This window comes from Athalia rosae, chromosome 3 (assembly GCF_917208135.1).
Source record: "Athalia rosae chromosome 3, iyAthRosa1.1, whole genome shotgun sequence".
In the NCBI taxonomy this organism is placed as follows: Eukaryota; Metazoa; Arthropoda; class Insecta; order Hymenoptera; family Athaliidae; genus Athalia; species Athalia rosae.
The window spans coordinates 22,869,296-22,885,909 of record NC_064028.1 but is presented as its reverse complement, the minus strand read 5'-3'; the positions used below and the strand labels follow the sequence as shown (position 1 = coordinate 22,885,909).

Genomic DNA, 16,614 nt, shown 5'->3' with positions numbered 1-16,614 from the left:
CGGTTAGAAAACTGGAAACGCAAGTTTTTAATGGCGTGGTTAATTAGCGATATGTCATGGCCATCTATTTACCGATTAATGACCGGCACCTGCCATCCGACCTTCGCTCATACTATAACCCGTGCTCGCAGCGTAAAAGGGACGCGACCGCGCCATCAAATTAACGACCAAATAGAGCCCGAAGACGAATAGCCCGGGCATGGCTAGCGGCTCTGCAACGCCTTGAGATTTCAATAAAGGAGGAATGCGAAAGGATATAAAAATGATCATATTATTCCGGAGGGAATTCTCCGTTCCCGCTAAAGCATAGGTCTACGCTCTGGGTGGTTAGACATGATACGTCTACATGGATCGGAGCTACTGTGACCAACCCACATAGAGGATAGGCTTACCATGAATATCGTTGGGAACACTTTGTTACGCAAGCAAAAAAACCCCTCCGGGGATATACCCCCGAACATAACGCAGCGAGGAGTGGAGAGATTCGGAAACTGATGTGCTCATTCATTTGCGGTGGTCGCACTCGACGGAATACATTTCGTTCCGCAAAGCTCTTCTCCTCCCTCTTTCGCCCAATTCCGATCTTTTTTTTTTCTCTTTGTCTTTATTTATCGTTATCATTATTTTTGTTTTTACTCGTACCCGGCTACCATTTTGCGCGCGTCTTTCAGATTCCATTTCTGCGTTCGAATAAGAATCTTCGCACCGCCGCGAGAACTACGCTGTTCGTCGTCGCTCGGCGAATTTTTGTCGCCATGGCGACTCGAAAGCGTTACGATGTCGGCCTTTTGTTTCTTCTTTTCTCTTTCTTCCTTTTTTACACCACGCGATTAATGACAGGCATTTATTCGTACTGTTATACGAGTCAACCGGCCGGACTCGGATGCCTCGGTTTCAACGCACTCAGCATTTTTTGAAGGTTTTAAAAGCTACGCTACCGAATACACATGCAGATCCCAAACGATGAGCGCGTTTTCAGGTTCGGAACTCACAAATTATGGCTTTTATGTGCACAGTATAATGTACACTCGGCGGTACGTACCCAAAGTCGAGTAACAGATCCAGAAGAAATTTCAATCATGAAACCAGTTCGATCCGAATTTCGTCAACTTTGAATTTATAGTATTTTACGACGAGGTCGAAATGCACTTGAAAAAAGACGCGAAAAAGTTTATTCTCATAACGTCTATTCCAGCTTTCGGAAATGGAATGGATTGAAAATGGGATTTTATATTCATTCTTTATGACGTATGGAAAATGGTTTGACAGTTTGCTCTTGTATTCGCCGACGTACAGAGAGATATTTATTTTCCATTTTATGAATTATGAGGCATCACCCTGTGTAACAAACATTGATCGATATCCCGACTGCAACGTACCAACGTCCTATCTTCGGGACGATCGAAGTCTACGCGCTTCGACAAGATCCGACAAAAGATAAAGGGCATTCCGCCCGCACCGCAGGGTGCGGAAATATTCGAACTCCTTTGTTTCGCGATATGGGTGTTCGACAACTCCATTTGAAACACTCCGACATCGATGAAATGTCATTCGCGTATTCAATATAAACAAGAATCGCACGCGCGCGCACTGGCACTTCATCGTATATTGTTACTTTAGCTTCGTCCATTTCCAGTTATCTTACGAATCCGTCCACCGAATTGATCCGTCCATCGAAACGCTCGGGTCATCGATCGATAGGCCGTGAGGACTTTCAGTAGCGATGGATTTTCAAGCTCTGCCGTACCACAAAGTCTGGCCGAGATCAGCGAAGAGCCTTTCGATTTTTTGGTTTTCCTCCGCAGAGGCGAAATTCTGTGAATGGAATTATTTATACTTTACTTCACCCTCATTTTACCGAAACAAACTGATAAAGCTGACTTTCTACCGCCGAGAGGGTCGCGATGTTTTTAGGACCTGGTCAGAATCCTTGGAGGGTCACCTCGTATTTCACATCGGTCTACCAAAGGCTACGCCCGATTACTAGTAGTCCGTCTAGCTATACACGTACCCACTCTCCGATCCTAATAAAAGAACCATAGAGGTCGGCGGGCTATACAGATATAACGGGAAACCCGCGCAAGCTTCATCCCCTCCGCGATGATACACATGACTATAAATTACATCGCAGTCCTACCAAGACCTCTGTCACACTTGCGGTTCGACTATTTCATGCCCCCCTGAAATTACCCGCGGACCGCTGCTAAGTCTCTCCCCGTCCCATTTCATCTCAATGAAAAATCCACCGGATAAAAAACCCTCCGCACCAACGTACCGTCGCATATATACCTACATTACACAAATATCAATGTTCGACGACGAGTAACAAGCACCGCTTTTTTTTTTTCGCGCGTCACGGTTGTGTGGCGTCGTCCATTGTCGATGACAAGTTACCGTCCCCATGAAATGTGGTACGATTGTATCATCGTCGAGTATGCACAAGTGTTGATAGCAGGGCGGGTGCAACGAAGATACCGGGTTAATAGTTATGGGTACGGTTATGCGCACGTGTCTATCTATCGTGCACGATGGGGGTTGGGGGGAGGGGGGTGTACATGGGATTCGTACAAACGCAGGCAGCTGTAACAAAGCAATTTGCTCAGACAAATGGAGCCAACTGGTACAGCGTTGGGATACGGGTCGCGGTGCTGTAATAGGGTTAGACAATGGCTGCTAAACAATGCGCGAACTGCTCCGCCCTCCCGTCATTCCACCCCCGTCGCCCCCGGCGTGGGTACTCATACCTTCGAACCTCGAGGGCCTCTCTCAGCCCTTTAAAACCGTAAGAGGGAGTACGTTGGCCCGCGAGTGGATAACTGACGGAAAGGTCATCGCGGTCGACCTTTGGGGGGGTTGTGTATCTCGACCAACTATTAAGTAACTCGAACGAGGTGGAAACGTTGTACGGAGAACGTGTTGAAAAATTTTCGGTGTCCTGCAGTCGATGGACTCCGGAATCACGACGTACGTTTTTTGGGAAAAAAATTTGGGAATTCGGATTCCGTTGAACGAAAGTATCCATCTCGCCGATTATCCTGTACTCGAACGGGATCGCGAACGTAATCCACAAACTTGCGGGCATTCAGAAATTCCACGTGCTCATCTCGAGAACACTACACGTGTACGTACATGCCTCATGCCGATCGGCACATACGCCGCGGAGTGAAGAGATCACTCGAACGAGAGGGATTGAAGCCAACCTAAGCTCGAACTGAAGTGAGTACTCGGATGCATACGCATCCAGTCGTCCTCATTGTTATTCTAAGATGAAGATCACTGTCAGTTCCGATGATGACTATGAAAAAAATACTCGTTTCGTTAAGCTCGCCGATAAACGGAGAGAAAATATCATGAGAAAACAGTTTGCAGTGTGCAAAAATTTGAACGAAACGAAAAAAGGGCGACTTTTGTTGGGATCTCTGTTCTGATTGGGAATCCATAAAACACGTAGTTACCCTCGCCTAAATTTGGTTGGACGTTACGAATGGAGATGCTAAACAATTGATGCTCACTAGCAAGGCTTTACGCCTAAAGTTGCAGTAGGTATGTACAGAAGGTTAACTTCGTTCAAAATTATACACATGCAATCTGCACGGTCGTTACTCCCCTAGATTTCCATCGTCACAATAGATCCGGCAGACAATACTAACCTAGTGGCTTCTATTCGTTAGAAATATGCACGGCGAAACCGAGGTCGTGGGGGGAGGAGGAGGACCGCGGATGCAAATTTTAATAATATTCGCGGTATCTCTTCACGTTTAGAAACCTGTTTCCATTTGAAAACTGAAAATATCGCGTCTGTGACTGAAAGTAACGTAGATATCGGATGAGGAGGGGTAGGTACTCCACCGAGCGGAAAGCTCCACCGCGAATTTCCGCTGAAATTATCACCGACAAATAAAATTCATATCATTAAGCTCGCTGGGCGCGTATCACGAGAACGGTTTATATTGTGTTCCTTCGGCGTTGCACACATCGAACTAACGTTTGCAAAATATTTCCACCGAAATTCACGTCTTCCGAACAACGACTTAACGCTCCTAATCCATTCAAACATGGCCATACATTTTGTTCGTGTTCTCAAACGTTATTTTCGAAGCGTTGAGAAAATTCAACCGGGTGCATGGAAAGGACGTGACAGTCGACGGCTGCACGACGTTCACCGGCGTTAGATTATAACAGACGTCGCGTGATTGAACAGAAATTTCTCTCCGGGATCGACGTACGTACGTACGCGACGTGATGTACAACTCTTATCCGGCATCCGACCAATACTCGGGATTCCCTGGGTGGGTGTCTTCGCCCCCGTTAATGTACGATCGGACCGTGGGACGTGGCCAGGTTTTGTGGCTTTGAGCACTCACGCGCTTTAACGCAGGACGAATAGTTGATCGTGGGCACACGCACGAACAGAATTAGGCCAATTGTTGCGCGTCCGTGGAAGGGTCTTCCCACCTATACATGTGTATATACGGCAACATGTAGCAAAACGAAGAAGGGAACCCCCTTTTCCCCCGCTCCGCTCGTCAACCCGTCTGGAAACACACCCTACGGTAATACCAAAATGCGTTCTCTTGCGAGTTCCTCATGCGCGCATCACGCAGTCCGAAATCCAGGCGGAAACTCCGTTAAATGGAAATACGTTATGAGGATTAATACGACCACCGATGCACAATCAGTTGAACGGAAAGAAATTTTTTTTCATAATCAAAACAACCCTTTTTTCTATACTCCGCAATCGCACGAACTCGAACTCGCTGGTGATTTTCTTGCACCGGGTTCGTCGGAGAAGAGGCTGAGGTTTTACATTCTTCAATGAGTGTTCGGGAAGATTTTGAATTAATTTCGGAGATTTAAGACACTCCGTTTACGGTCGAGGTTACAAAACTAGTTCTCCTAGTGGAGGGAATTCATGAACAAACTTCCTCACACGCCGACGTCTATTTGCTCGAGTTTCCCTGACCAAATTACACGCGATCACATACGAGCAATTTAACAAATTGGGTATAGGCTTGCGGAGCGTTTGCATAGAAAATATCAGAATGTAATTAGACACGGTGAATTGCATCGAGGTGCTGACTATACGGGTAAGATATCAACGTGTCTCCCTCGCGTGTGAGCATGCTATGAATTAAATTCGATTGAAAATAATCTCAACTTCTGATATTTTTTTTTTCTTAACGGACCGAGTGCAGAAATGCGTCGAAAATTTTACAACAGCCCAAATACCAGTTGAATAATTCCGAAAGAGCTACCTGTTGCAACCTTTTATGGAATTTGAAGGGTCGTCGTTGTACGTCAAGATGTTCGTGCGTCTCATGTTTAGTTCGAAAACCTATTTATACTTTTTTCACGATGAAATTCGTCGATGGTTCTTCGAATTTTTTTCGGAAATTAGAATGATCGAAAGCCCGTCGTCTGGAAAAATCCAAACAACGAAAAGCGTCAAGATACGACGTAGTATAGAGACAACGAGATTGGAATCGATATCTGCAGAAGCGTTCAACTGTAATGACGAAATAACGAAAACACGGGGGTATGACGTTCGACGAGATAACAGACGACACAACCGTATTTCGTGACGAATTAATTACTCCTCACCAAAAGCAATGGGCCGTACTTCCAATCGGCGATGGCGAAAAAACGATTAATCAACCGACAACAATGGGGTATAATGTAAAGCATTACGGTAGCAGGTGCTGGTTAGCTGCAAGCTCGCCAATTTCGATTTGACTTGACTCTACTCTATTCTACTCGACTCGACTCGACTCGACTCGTAAACCGTTAATCGCAATGCATGTCGGAACGGTGGTTTGCAATCTCGGGATTCCCCCTAATAATGAATGAGTGGAGTGGAACATCATCGTTCCCGTTGCATGTACGTACGTACGTACGGTTAAAGGGACGAGTGGTACGCCTACCTACGCACAGAGCGAAGCTGAACCTGCGGGATATGATCAACATGAATCCTCGGCAACACGAATTCATGAATTTCCAAAATGCATAGGGCTACTCTACGGTCTCCTCGTAAACCAATTTACGCGCTCATGTGTTGCTGTTCGTTTGTCCGACGGACGTTACGCCCGCCATTTTACACAGCGAATAATCAAGCTGAATAAGTAAACTGCACCTCTGATGCGGGATTCGTATCGGAAATTTTTGCATTCGCACATTTTCGAGAATCTCGTTTCTGAGGAACAGCCGGAACATATTCAGGTACATCTGCTTTTTTTCCTTTTTTTTTTTCGGTATTTGCGAAGCTTCTTTTTGTCGTTTTTGAATACGAATTGATTCATCCCGCGGAACCTCTTTCGAAAAATCACAACCGTGTCGGGACTTTGGAATAAAAAAGTAATGGATAAAAAAAATGACTCAAAGTGTGCCGGGTCGTAACTGGGGCGTGGTGAATGAGATTCCTGTAAATTTTCAACCACCCCAGTCTCGAGTAATCTCTCAAAGCTCGCGAAGTTTCTAAATACCAATGTCTGTGACGGGAGCTTTTTAAGTTCAAGGTGGATCATCGTAAGCTTTCCACTGAAACAAAGCTTGAACAGATTAAACTCCATTTGAGCATTATCAAATGTGTGAATGACATAAATCCGAGTGAATGGGAATTACATATATTCGGATGGATCACGACTTACTCATCGCCAAGCCAATGAATCGCGTCGTGCTCGTTTAAACGGACGTTGCGAAATTCTGTAGCAGGCGTGACCAGTTAACACGCTTTTTTTTTTCGAATTTATCGATTGATCCGAGGTGGAAACGTGTTAACGTGCGCTCAGTTTCTTGCCTTCGAAATTGAATTTCCTCAAAACGAGTTGGTAAATTGTGGCTCAATAAAATCTTGCAAAATATTTCGAGACTTCTCGGTTATCACGGCGCGAGTTGGAATCTAAATATTGGCTGTAGCTGACCACAGGTCAATTCACAATAAATGTTAATCAGAGTTAATTGGATAGCGACGAGGCAACGTCGACTATCAAGAAATCTCGTCATCAGCCCCAAGGCTTGGGGTTTGAGGAATGGGCGATATTATCAATGCTAAGCAGTTACATTGGGTCAGATGTGAGAAATTCAAATGAAAGCGATTCCGATCGGCGATTTAAGAACTCATTCAATTCCCAGTCAAATCATTCTTCCCGTGTAACCAATTAACCATGCAAATTTCGATGTAAATAACTTCCCGTATTTCTTTTTTCAACCTGCGAAGTATTACCCTGATGTACTATTAGAAGATCAGTGACTTATTTTTTTGATTTTAATTACCTCATGTTACGTCTATTTTTAACCTGTCCAACCCAGGACCAGGCTGTCCGAATAGCTCACAGCTCGCGTGGATTCAGTCGGATCGTAAATCAAACAAGTGAGTCCCGCCTTTTGAAAGATCTTCATTCAACATTCCAAAAAAAATAAATTGTTGCCAAACCAAAATCTTTTTGTAGAAAACAATTTACACGTTAATTTATTAGCAGGTATATCGATTGAATTTATCTGACGATCGACAAGTCAATCCGATCCATTGAATTATAAATCGTGAAGTTGTAATAAGTTGATACTTATAACCAGGCTTCTCGTGATAATTTCATTGAAAAACTTTGGAACGAAATCAAACAATTTTTAACCCCATTGATTCGAGACCATGAACTGCATCGTTGATAATCATAAGTTTTTACGATCCATTGCAAAAACTTAGAACAGTAAACCTTGGATAAACTGGCTGATTTTGAATTACGGACTAAAATTCACTAACAAAGTAATAAAGTCGATCAATAAAAATTTAATGTCTGAATTCGATTTTTTTTTAAACGAATGGTGAGTTTGACCAGAATTGCAAATTAACGGGCGAGGGGAGGGGGACTGTATAAAAACACCTCGAGTCACGAGAACGATTATCTTTTTCTCCATCTCATAATCTAATAAATTTGCGTAACCTGTACTCGTCAGATTTCATGGAATGAAAAAACAGATATCAAAACTCAATGATCACTACACTGTCGGAGCGATGCGTAAACTATCATTCACCGTATCGGTATTTCACCGATTGTGAAAACGAATGCAAGGCAAAGTGATCCCGCTATACCACCAGAAATAGTGATGAAAAAATTAGCATTTCTGTAGCATTGGTTTTTTTTCAAGTTCTTTTACTGAAGTTTCGCGAAACGATCAACGACTCCAAAGTGATCCATGGAATTCGTTTTTTGAGTTCGATTGTTCTGGATATTGACGAGAAATCGTTGATAATTATTGTACCAATGATAAAGTGAAGATGCAAAGTGGCAAAGCTGGATCAATGTGAAAAGTAAAAGCGCAAGAGAACGCTCGGACGAGATGTAACACAATATGCGAAGGCTCACTTGTACCACGACGATATAATACGTGAGGCCCCTCTCTCTGTACTCTGCAATTCGCTCGAGTATAGGTTCGTGTAGTAAAGGTACGTTCACGTGTTCCGGAATGCGGTTGCCTCCAACCCAACCCATCCTCCGTATTCAAATACACCGCGACACAAACAGCTTGATGAAAAATTGGCTGCCGCCGATCGATTTTTTTCGTTTTCTGCGACGCACAGGACACCCTGCAGCGAATTCGCCGGTAGCGTAAAAGTGACGGAAAAAAAAAAAAAGAAAGACAGAAGGGAAGAAAATCGAGTGAAAGGTTCAAAAGTCAGCGATACTTCGAAAGATTATTTCGCAGACTTGACCTACTATTTCAACGGAGTGAATGTACGCAAACTGAATCCCGTACGGCAACGGTAATAAGCCGAGTGTTTTCTCTGTACCGCGATCGAACATCTTATTGTTAGTGATTCTGACGGACGCCCAATAAATTTGCGCGGGAGTAAAATCCCGCAATTAACCCCGCGAACTAGTAGCCACCCTATGGATCAATATTATGCTCAAACGCCGCTGGCAGCGATTAACGTGGTCGCAACTTTATAACGAACTCCCGCGTTCGCCGTGCTCCTGATATTCCTAAACTCAATTAATTGCAAGTTGGGAACCAGATACGCGACAGACGGAGTTACGAAGGTTGAACTCTACTAATGTCTCGATGATAATTTTATTATAGGCTTAACTAGACAGTCGAGGCTTTTAACAACCGAATTTATCTCGTCGGTCCTCGCAATTAGCTGCGGATTCTCTCGTTTGCCAATTTTTAACGAAGATCAAGTAATACCCGCGGAATTATTTATCGCTCCAATCGGACATCGGCCCGATACAAGCAATAAAAGTTTCACAAGGATGATCGGAAAAAGGTTAAGATAGTGCCGAGGGGAACATCACGGACTCCCGTTTTTACTTTTTTTTTATCTCGTAATCTTGTTATCTAACTTTGTACCAACCGACCCTCCAAGAGATGATCCTTATTCGAGGTACTTTTAACGAGGAAAAATTTCTTATTAAGATCCTCTTACCCCCTAACACTTGGAGGGTTCGATGAGAGCCACAATTTCTTCTTTTTTTTTTTTTTCCTCCCTTCCACCGAAGGCGTAGCGAAAGTGATACTTGACTCTGCGTTCGCGTACTCCGTATCAATCCTGACTGTTTGGCCGAAAATAATATAGATACTGGCAAAATTGACAATCCTTAGTTTTTGCTTTGAAAAAATTCCCAACCCTCCAACTTATTCCGTCGCACTAGTGGTTCCTTTTTTTTTTTTTTTATTCTTCAGTTTCGTCTCCGAATAATTCGAACAAAAACTGTAATTCAGAGTTGAGTTTATTTTTTTTAATTGAAACCCTGTAAATATTTCGCGGCTGTTCAAATTAATCCAACGAGTGTGTTGATCGAATGTAAACACGTGCGCGCGATTTAGCGTAAATCTAGGTAAGGCAGTCCCGGCGTATAAATAAAAATGTATAATACGAGAGTCTGGATACAGAATGGAGACCAAGAAAACGTGTATACCACTCTCTCTTTCAAGTGGGACGTGGTTCGAGATGGAGAGACGTCGCTGCGAAGATAGTTACCAGAGGTGGCACCGAACACAGAGTTTGACAAGGTGGGTACTCTCAGTATCTTACCAGACTTCAACTCGACCACCTTTTTATCGTTCGATTCTCCTCACGAGTCACGTGGCGATATGTACAAGTATAAAGTTAGTTTTGCCGTTTACGTGACATAAATTATTTCCTAATCATAACTTACGAGAATAAGAAGTAAACCCAACGTCCTGACTTCCAGTTACTATTTTTACACCATCGACAGAAATTTACATTCTATAAATCCAACTTCTCCATACAGCGGATAGTTTCACTTTTTTTCTGTTGGTTTGTGTTTGAATTTAACGAATAATATCGAGTTACGCTTTGAATCATCGATCGGTCAAATGATACTTCCCATTGGTGATGTGTTAGAAAATCCTGAAGTCACGTTGTAAGATTACGGTGAGACGTTGAGTAATTCGGATGGCGTGTTCGGGACCAATTTGAAAAGATCTCTCTCTTTTTCATATTCAGTTATAATAACGGATAAATAACCGAGGCGTTCGATGAAAATTAGTATTATAACTATCCGGTATACTTATGCAATAATTTCCTGAGTGAATTGCACATTACAATTTTAATCTGTGACATTTGATACCGTATACCGGTTTCCCGCCATTCCACGTGCACACACAAATACCTTATAAAATTACAGTTATATCGTTACGATTTGTATTCGCTAGTTTTTTTTACACTCCACCCCAATAACCCGCGATCTGTATTAAACTCCCATGCGTTCGCTTCGCGCGTTCCCACTTCGAATTATCGACAAATTTTACACTCAATTATCACGGAACACCTCATCGATCCTGAATCAGAAACAAAAGATCCACCATGTTCCAACATTTCATCGTTCGTTTGGTGTGCAAAACTAGCGGATCATTAAATCCTTTCGTTTTTCAATAGGTTGGCTGATAGTTTTGACTATTTCATTGACCCGGGCTATGGTGTTTTTTCAAGTCGTGTTCAACATCGCCCGCAACAGGATATGAAAAGGATTAAATTAATATCGGCTGAGGAGGAACAATTCGACCTTGAAAGCTAAACGAATCGAGTATCACCTATCCCGTGAGTTTTTTTACAAGCGAAAAGTGACACTTGAACGGTGTAAGTAATAACAAATCCAGTGACGTACGCAAAAAACAAAAAGAAAAAAGAAAAAAGAAAAAACGGAAAAGAATTCAGCCAAAGTTGAGGGGATCTACGTGGCTGAGTTACTGACTTTGAATATTACCGGTGAGTTGGAAGTTTCTTACGTTTTCTTTTTTAATTTTATTCCTTTATTCTTATTATATTCTTTTGCTCCGTGGTAAGTATAAACGAGAGAAAGAGAAGATTTTATCTTATTTCTTTGGAGTTTACCGGTAAGTGCATTTTCGCGGCTAATTAACAGATCAGAGGGTTTAAAGGAGGCGGTGGGCAACGTCTATAGAAATTGAGATCATGGCCGAGGCCGGCTCTTTATTCGTAATTAAAGTCGAGCAAGTTTACATTATTATTATTGTTGTTGTTGTTGTTGTTGTTATTTTGTTTTCAACCTCTCCGTCTGTCATGGAGCAAAGAGAAAACTTGTAATCCACGGAAATTCCGCGGTCCGCTGGAAAGTGTGCAGGAATTCTGTAAGATCTGCTGCTGCTGCTGCTGCGGGTCGTAAATATATAACTTGATATAAGTTTGTGACCCGAGCAATAAGAATCGCCGTTGAATATCGCATGCCTATATCTATCTATCGTTGTTTTTGCAAATTAATTGCGCGAATACGTAACTTGTGTACCACTGTAATGGTTATAATAGCGAGAGGCATTTCAAATGTTCGAAGAATTTCCTGATATGTTATTCAAAGTGTGAACTATTGAATTCGATTATAATATTCAAGAAAACGAGTAGCGCGAGAATAGGCTTATAAGGATGATTTCCGAACTATTGGAACGACGACGAGTCGTACACGGTTAATGAAAACGAGTTCGTGTAATTAGCGCGTCCTCGGAGTGTGGGTTGTTACGTGTATACCTATTTACGCCCTACCGACTTATTGCAGGATTTAATTGCGCCGTATAAAGTAACTTCTCTTACTCATTTCTAACGTCAACAACCTCTTGTCGCGAAAATTCTAATCTCCCATCGTGCGCACGTACGGACGGTGTACTGGAACTTTGGACGTAACATTATACGTCGCGCGTTATATCACGGGGCATTCCAACACCGAGCGAATGTAATTTTCACTTCGTATCTTTGAAAACTATCCGGACCGGACGATTTTTTGTCTACTCTTTTTTTGGAAAAGGAGAAAAATAATTACCCTCGGCAAAATTTAAAATATTCATCCCAATTTGAAAATACATCACAGCGATGATCCGTCTCGCTCGTTCAACGTGAGAGCGAAAATTGTTAGTTTTGGGGAGAAATAAATTACTGATTTATTTTCCCTTGATTTTCGGAGAATGGAAAAGATTTTCGTGAACGAATCCGTACGCGCCAGGTATTTCTGGGTGGATTTTGCGCCGCACATACACGGAGATTGGGAACGTCAGGCAAGCTGATATTGATATGATCGTAACGTGTACACATAGCGTCCGTCAAAACCAAATAACGCGTTTGCTCTTAATTAGCGTAATGTTTGCACTGCAGGTCGTCAATGAGTGCATAGGTACATTACGTGTATGCGAATCGAGGCGATCTCTCCCCGTGCATAGATGTAAATTAACACGATTTGATAGATGACGCGATTTGTAATTTATGATATTCATTCGCTCGTCAGTATGTTGATTTTTTGTCCCACGATTTGGAAAAATTTAAGGAGTACCCCTTTGAATTTTTTCGATTTTTGGGCCAAGAATGAAGTATTTTTGAAATCGATTGCAAGACACTATTCTAATGTATTTTTACCCGAGAAACACAAACTGAGCTACAAATTTTTCCCACCGAGATATCCAATTTTTTCTCCATTCTTCTCCAAAAAGTGAACAAATCGCGATAACTCGGATAATTTCATCAATAGATCAATTTGACTTCCGGATTCGAATTCCTGAGATCAAAATACATGAAAATAGCATAGGCAACTTTAAAAAAAAGGTTGATTTTTGACCCAGAAATTGAAAAAACTCCGAGGGGTACCCCTTGGAAATGTTTCAAATTTGAGGCAAAATTTTTTATTTAAAAAAATTGATCGTATAGCAATTTTCTTGTGTATTTTGACCTCAGGAATTCGAATCTGAAAGAAAAAATGATCTATCTTTAAAATTGGCCGAGTTATCGCCAATTTTCAGCTTTTCGGGGTCAAAAATAAAAAATTGATTTTTTAGTCTATATTGATGTAATTTGAGCTCAGGAATCCGAATCCGAAAGAAAAATCGATCTATCTGCAAAAACGACCGAGTTATCGTTGAATTATCGCATTTTTTGGCATAAATTTGAGGATATCTCAAAGGGAAAAAATCGTAGCTCAATTTGGACAACGGATTCGTGTTCCTGAGGTCAAAATACATAAGAAAAGTTCCATACGATCAATTTTAAAAAATAAAAATTTTTGGTCAAAATTTGAGATTTTTCCAAGGGGTACCCCTTACGATTTTTTCAAATTTTGACCAAAAATTTTTATTTTTCAAAATTGATCGTATAGCACTTTTCTTATGTATTTTGACCTCAGGAACACGAATCCGTTGTCCAAATTGAGCTACGATTTTTTCCCATCGAGATATCCTCAAATTTATGCCAAAAATCGCGATAATTTGGCGATAACTCGGTCATTTTTAAAGATAGATCAATTTGACTTCCGGATTTGGATTTCTGAGATTAAAATACATCAGAATAGCATATAAAATGAAATATTTTTTTTTGGTCCAAAATTGACAAAAATCCAAGGGGTAGCACTTTGGATTTTTTCGATTTTCAGGCCAAAAATGAAGTATTTTCGGAGTATTATCAACATAATTCGACCCCAGGAACACGAATCCGTTGGTCAAATTGAGCTACGAATTTTTCGCAACGAGATATTCTATTTTTTTTTGCTTTAAAAAGTGAAAAATTAGCGACAACTCGATCAATTTTATAGATAGGCGAATTAGGCTTCCAGATTCGATAATTCGATCGTGAATAACCCTGGTAAAAAAGGTTTACGATGAGATACACGCCGTGTACGGTGATCAGCGAAATTTACGATGGCAATTTTCATCGTTCTCGCCATTGTGGAAAGTGTTTGTCGTTCGTAATCTTTTTTTATGTTAACCGATGCGTTCATGCTTCACATCCCTGCAACGTTTCACAGTTGTCCATGGTGAAATTTGAACCTTTGACCGCCATTCGAAAATTCGTTGAATTAAATTGATGTCATGTATCATCGGATGATTTTAGGATCTGAAAATAGCGTTACATCTATAGAAATCTAATCTTATCTGCTATACCTAGATACATATAATTCACGAGTGGCACAATTATATTCTCGTGGTACAAAAAATAAGTTCACGTAACGCATATTTTATCCCTGTCGAGGATCCAGTTCAGATGAATTATCAATTCACCTTTTCAACAACGTATATTGTATATGCAAATGATTATTACACGCTCGTTTGCACAATGATTTCCTTCGCGGGAGTCGCCGCGCGCCGCTCCCTCAACACACATTGCGATTTAACGTATTGACGTTCGCGTCGTCGCACGTCGGATTAGGTCGGTCAGATAGACAGACGCGCGTAAGACTTGAAATTACCCCACTTTGGTCAATGAGATCTAACAACCGTGTCGAGTAAACGCGAACGCGAACGCGAGGGTCGCGCACGCGTCTGCTGCAGAATTGCCTGTTTTCCATGATCACGCTTCGCTAATATTTGCATTGCTATTAACTTCTCTCGCTGAGATAACACGACAAGCCTGTATACGTATATATACGATCGCGAGTTTTACAGCGGACTGCGTCGGAACAGCACACACGGAGTAAAACTTGGAAAAAAAAAATAAAATATCTTACCACCGCGTCCAGTTTCTCTCGGTAAACTCAAACTACTAGATGTTTACTCTTCATTTTCACTTCGGACAAAGCTTTCAACCGATAAAACACACGGCGAGCTTTGACCATGTCCTTTCTTTGGAGTACTCGCCGTGTGTATCGACAAACGTTATTTATCTATTTTTCTTGTCATCAAACTTACGCGGTGGTTTTGTTTTATTTCAAATCGATATCGACATCTTTACTCAAAACACGATGAGCAAACGTTCAGACGCATCGTGGATCAGGGAAACAGGTGAAAGTGACGGTGTCACAGGTGGAAGTTTGATCGTTGGTTTTACCGCACGTACGTTCATTCCACATATCCACGACGTCGTAGCTCGCGGGCGCTTGCTTTGAGATATCGGAAGTCGTGTACCTTTACAAATGGTTAATCCAATGTTCTACGGTTATAAAGCTCGAGGTGAGCAAAAAAATGCTTTTTATCAGGAACTCAAGTCGCCGAAGAGATTCGAGGATTAGTAATCTCGTTAAAAAGGAATTAAGAGATTGGAAAGAAAAGTAAAAACCTTAAAGTTCCGCGATGGCAGGCTAATACCTGGCTCAAATCTTTGACGGCACGTAATCTTGAATCCAGATACCGTACGCAGGTGCATACAAACCAGGAAAGCATACAGTCGTAACGATGTTCGCATTACGACTCTGATATTCAATCAAGTGAAATTATCATTGTAAATTTTTGTCACGAGATTCAATTACGCGTCGCGATACACCCGTCAACCTGATTAATATGTATTCGTTCGATTGCTCGTCCGACTACCCGCACCAGCTGGGGTCTTACGATGCGACGTTTTGAAATTCAATAAATCTGTAGATCAATGATCCATATTGTAAAAGATCGCCGATTTTCCTCAGACCTTTTATTCAATCTGTTACCCTGATCTACACCACCTGTCCGCGCACCTGAATTCATGATTTATCTGCGCATGAGCATGCAGAAGGCCTCCTACGGTCTTTGCACCTCTGGTAAAGTGAACGCTATTTTAGCTCGACCCTTCTAAAAGGTAAAACGCACTTACTTCTTTTACTCGGGTGTAGAAAACTTGCGAGTACGCACCTTCCCAAAATTTACCTTTTCTATCGACAATTTTCGATACCAAAAATTACAACGGAATTTCGAATCTCTGTTCTATCAGTTCTGGATTTTTCGAAAAATGGTCATCGGTGAAATTCCGATAGTTGAAATACGTATTCGAGGGCATTCGAAGCGGTCGGTTCAAAATCATAGATTATCATCTATTCGCACGTTTATCCGAACATTTACCTGAGTTAAGATAGGTTCAGGTAAAATAGCTGCTTCGCTCTACTAGGAGAACATGAAACGATGCGCGTTCTTAGTCAGGTGAGGCAGGTACCCCAGGTAACTCAGGTGAACCACCTAGATCGCAACTACACAAAAACACATTTTCCCTCCTCTCCCCTCTCCGTCTCTCTCTTTCCCTCTCGGTGCGTTTTGCGCTAGAATATAGCCGCACGGTATCCCTCGGATCACCTTCGCAATTTGAATTTTACAAAATTAAAATATATTCAAAATTGAAAGCCGGAACAGGTGAAATTTTTACCTGAATTCTACCAGGGTATAATGAGTTCACAGGAATAATATTTCTGAAGCAGGTAAACAACG

General features: G+C 41.8%; 2 protein-coding genes across 6 annotated transcripts in view; one reads left to right on the top strand and one right to left on the bottom strand.

The window, feature by feature from the left end:
• LOC105683840 overlaps positions 1-16,614 on the top strand; it is a 72,421-nt gene that overhangs the window by 8,426 nt on the left and 47,381 nt on the right. The window contains exons 3-4 of one of the 5 annotated variants that reach the window (XM_048653010.1): positions 9,928-10,005; positions 10,895-11,224. The exons of 1 other annotated variant lie outside the window; for it this stretch is intronic. The gene's annotated coding sequence lies outside the window, so the exon portion shown is untranslated. Of the gene's footprint in view, positions 1-9,885; positions 10,102-10,894; positions 11,225-16,614 lie in introns of those variants that run through there. 3 more of the 5 variants (XM_048653009.1, XM_012396759.3, XM_048653011.1) reach the window with 3 other exon arrangements.
• LOC105683836 (dipeptidase 1-like) overlaps positions 1-16,614 on the bottom strand; it is a 133,504-nt gene that overhangs the window by 116,843 nt on the left and 47 nt on the right. The gene's annotated exons all lie outside the window — the stretch shown is intronic.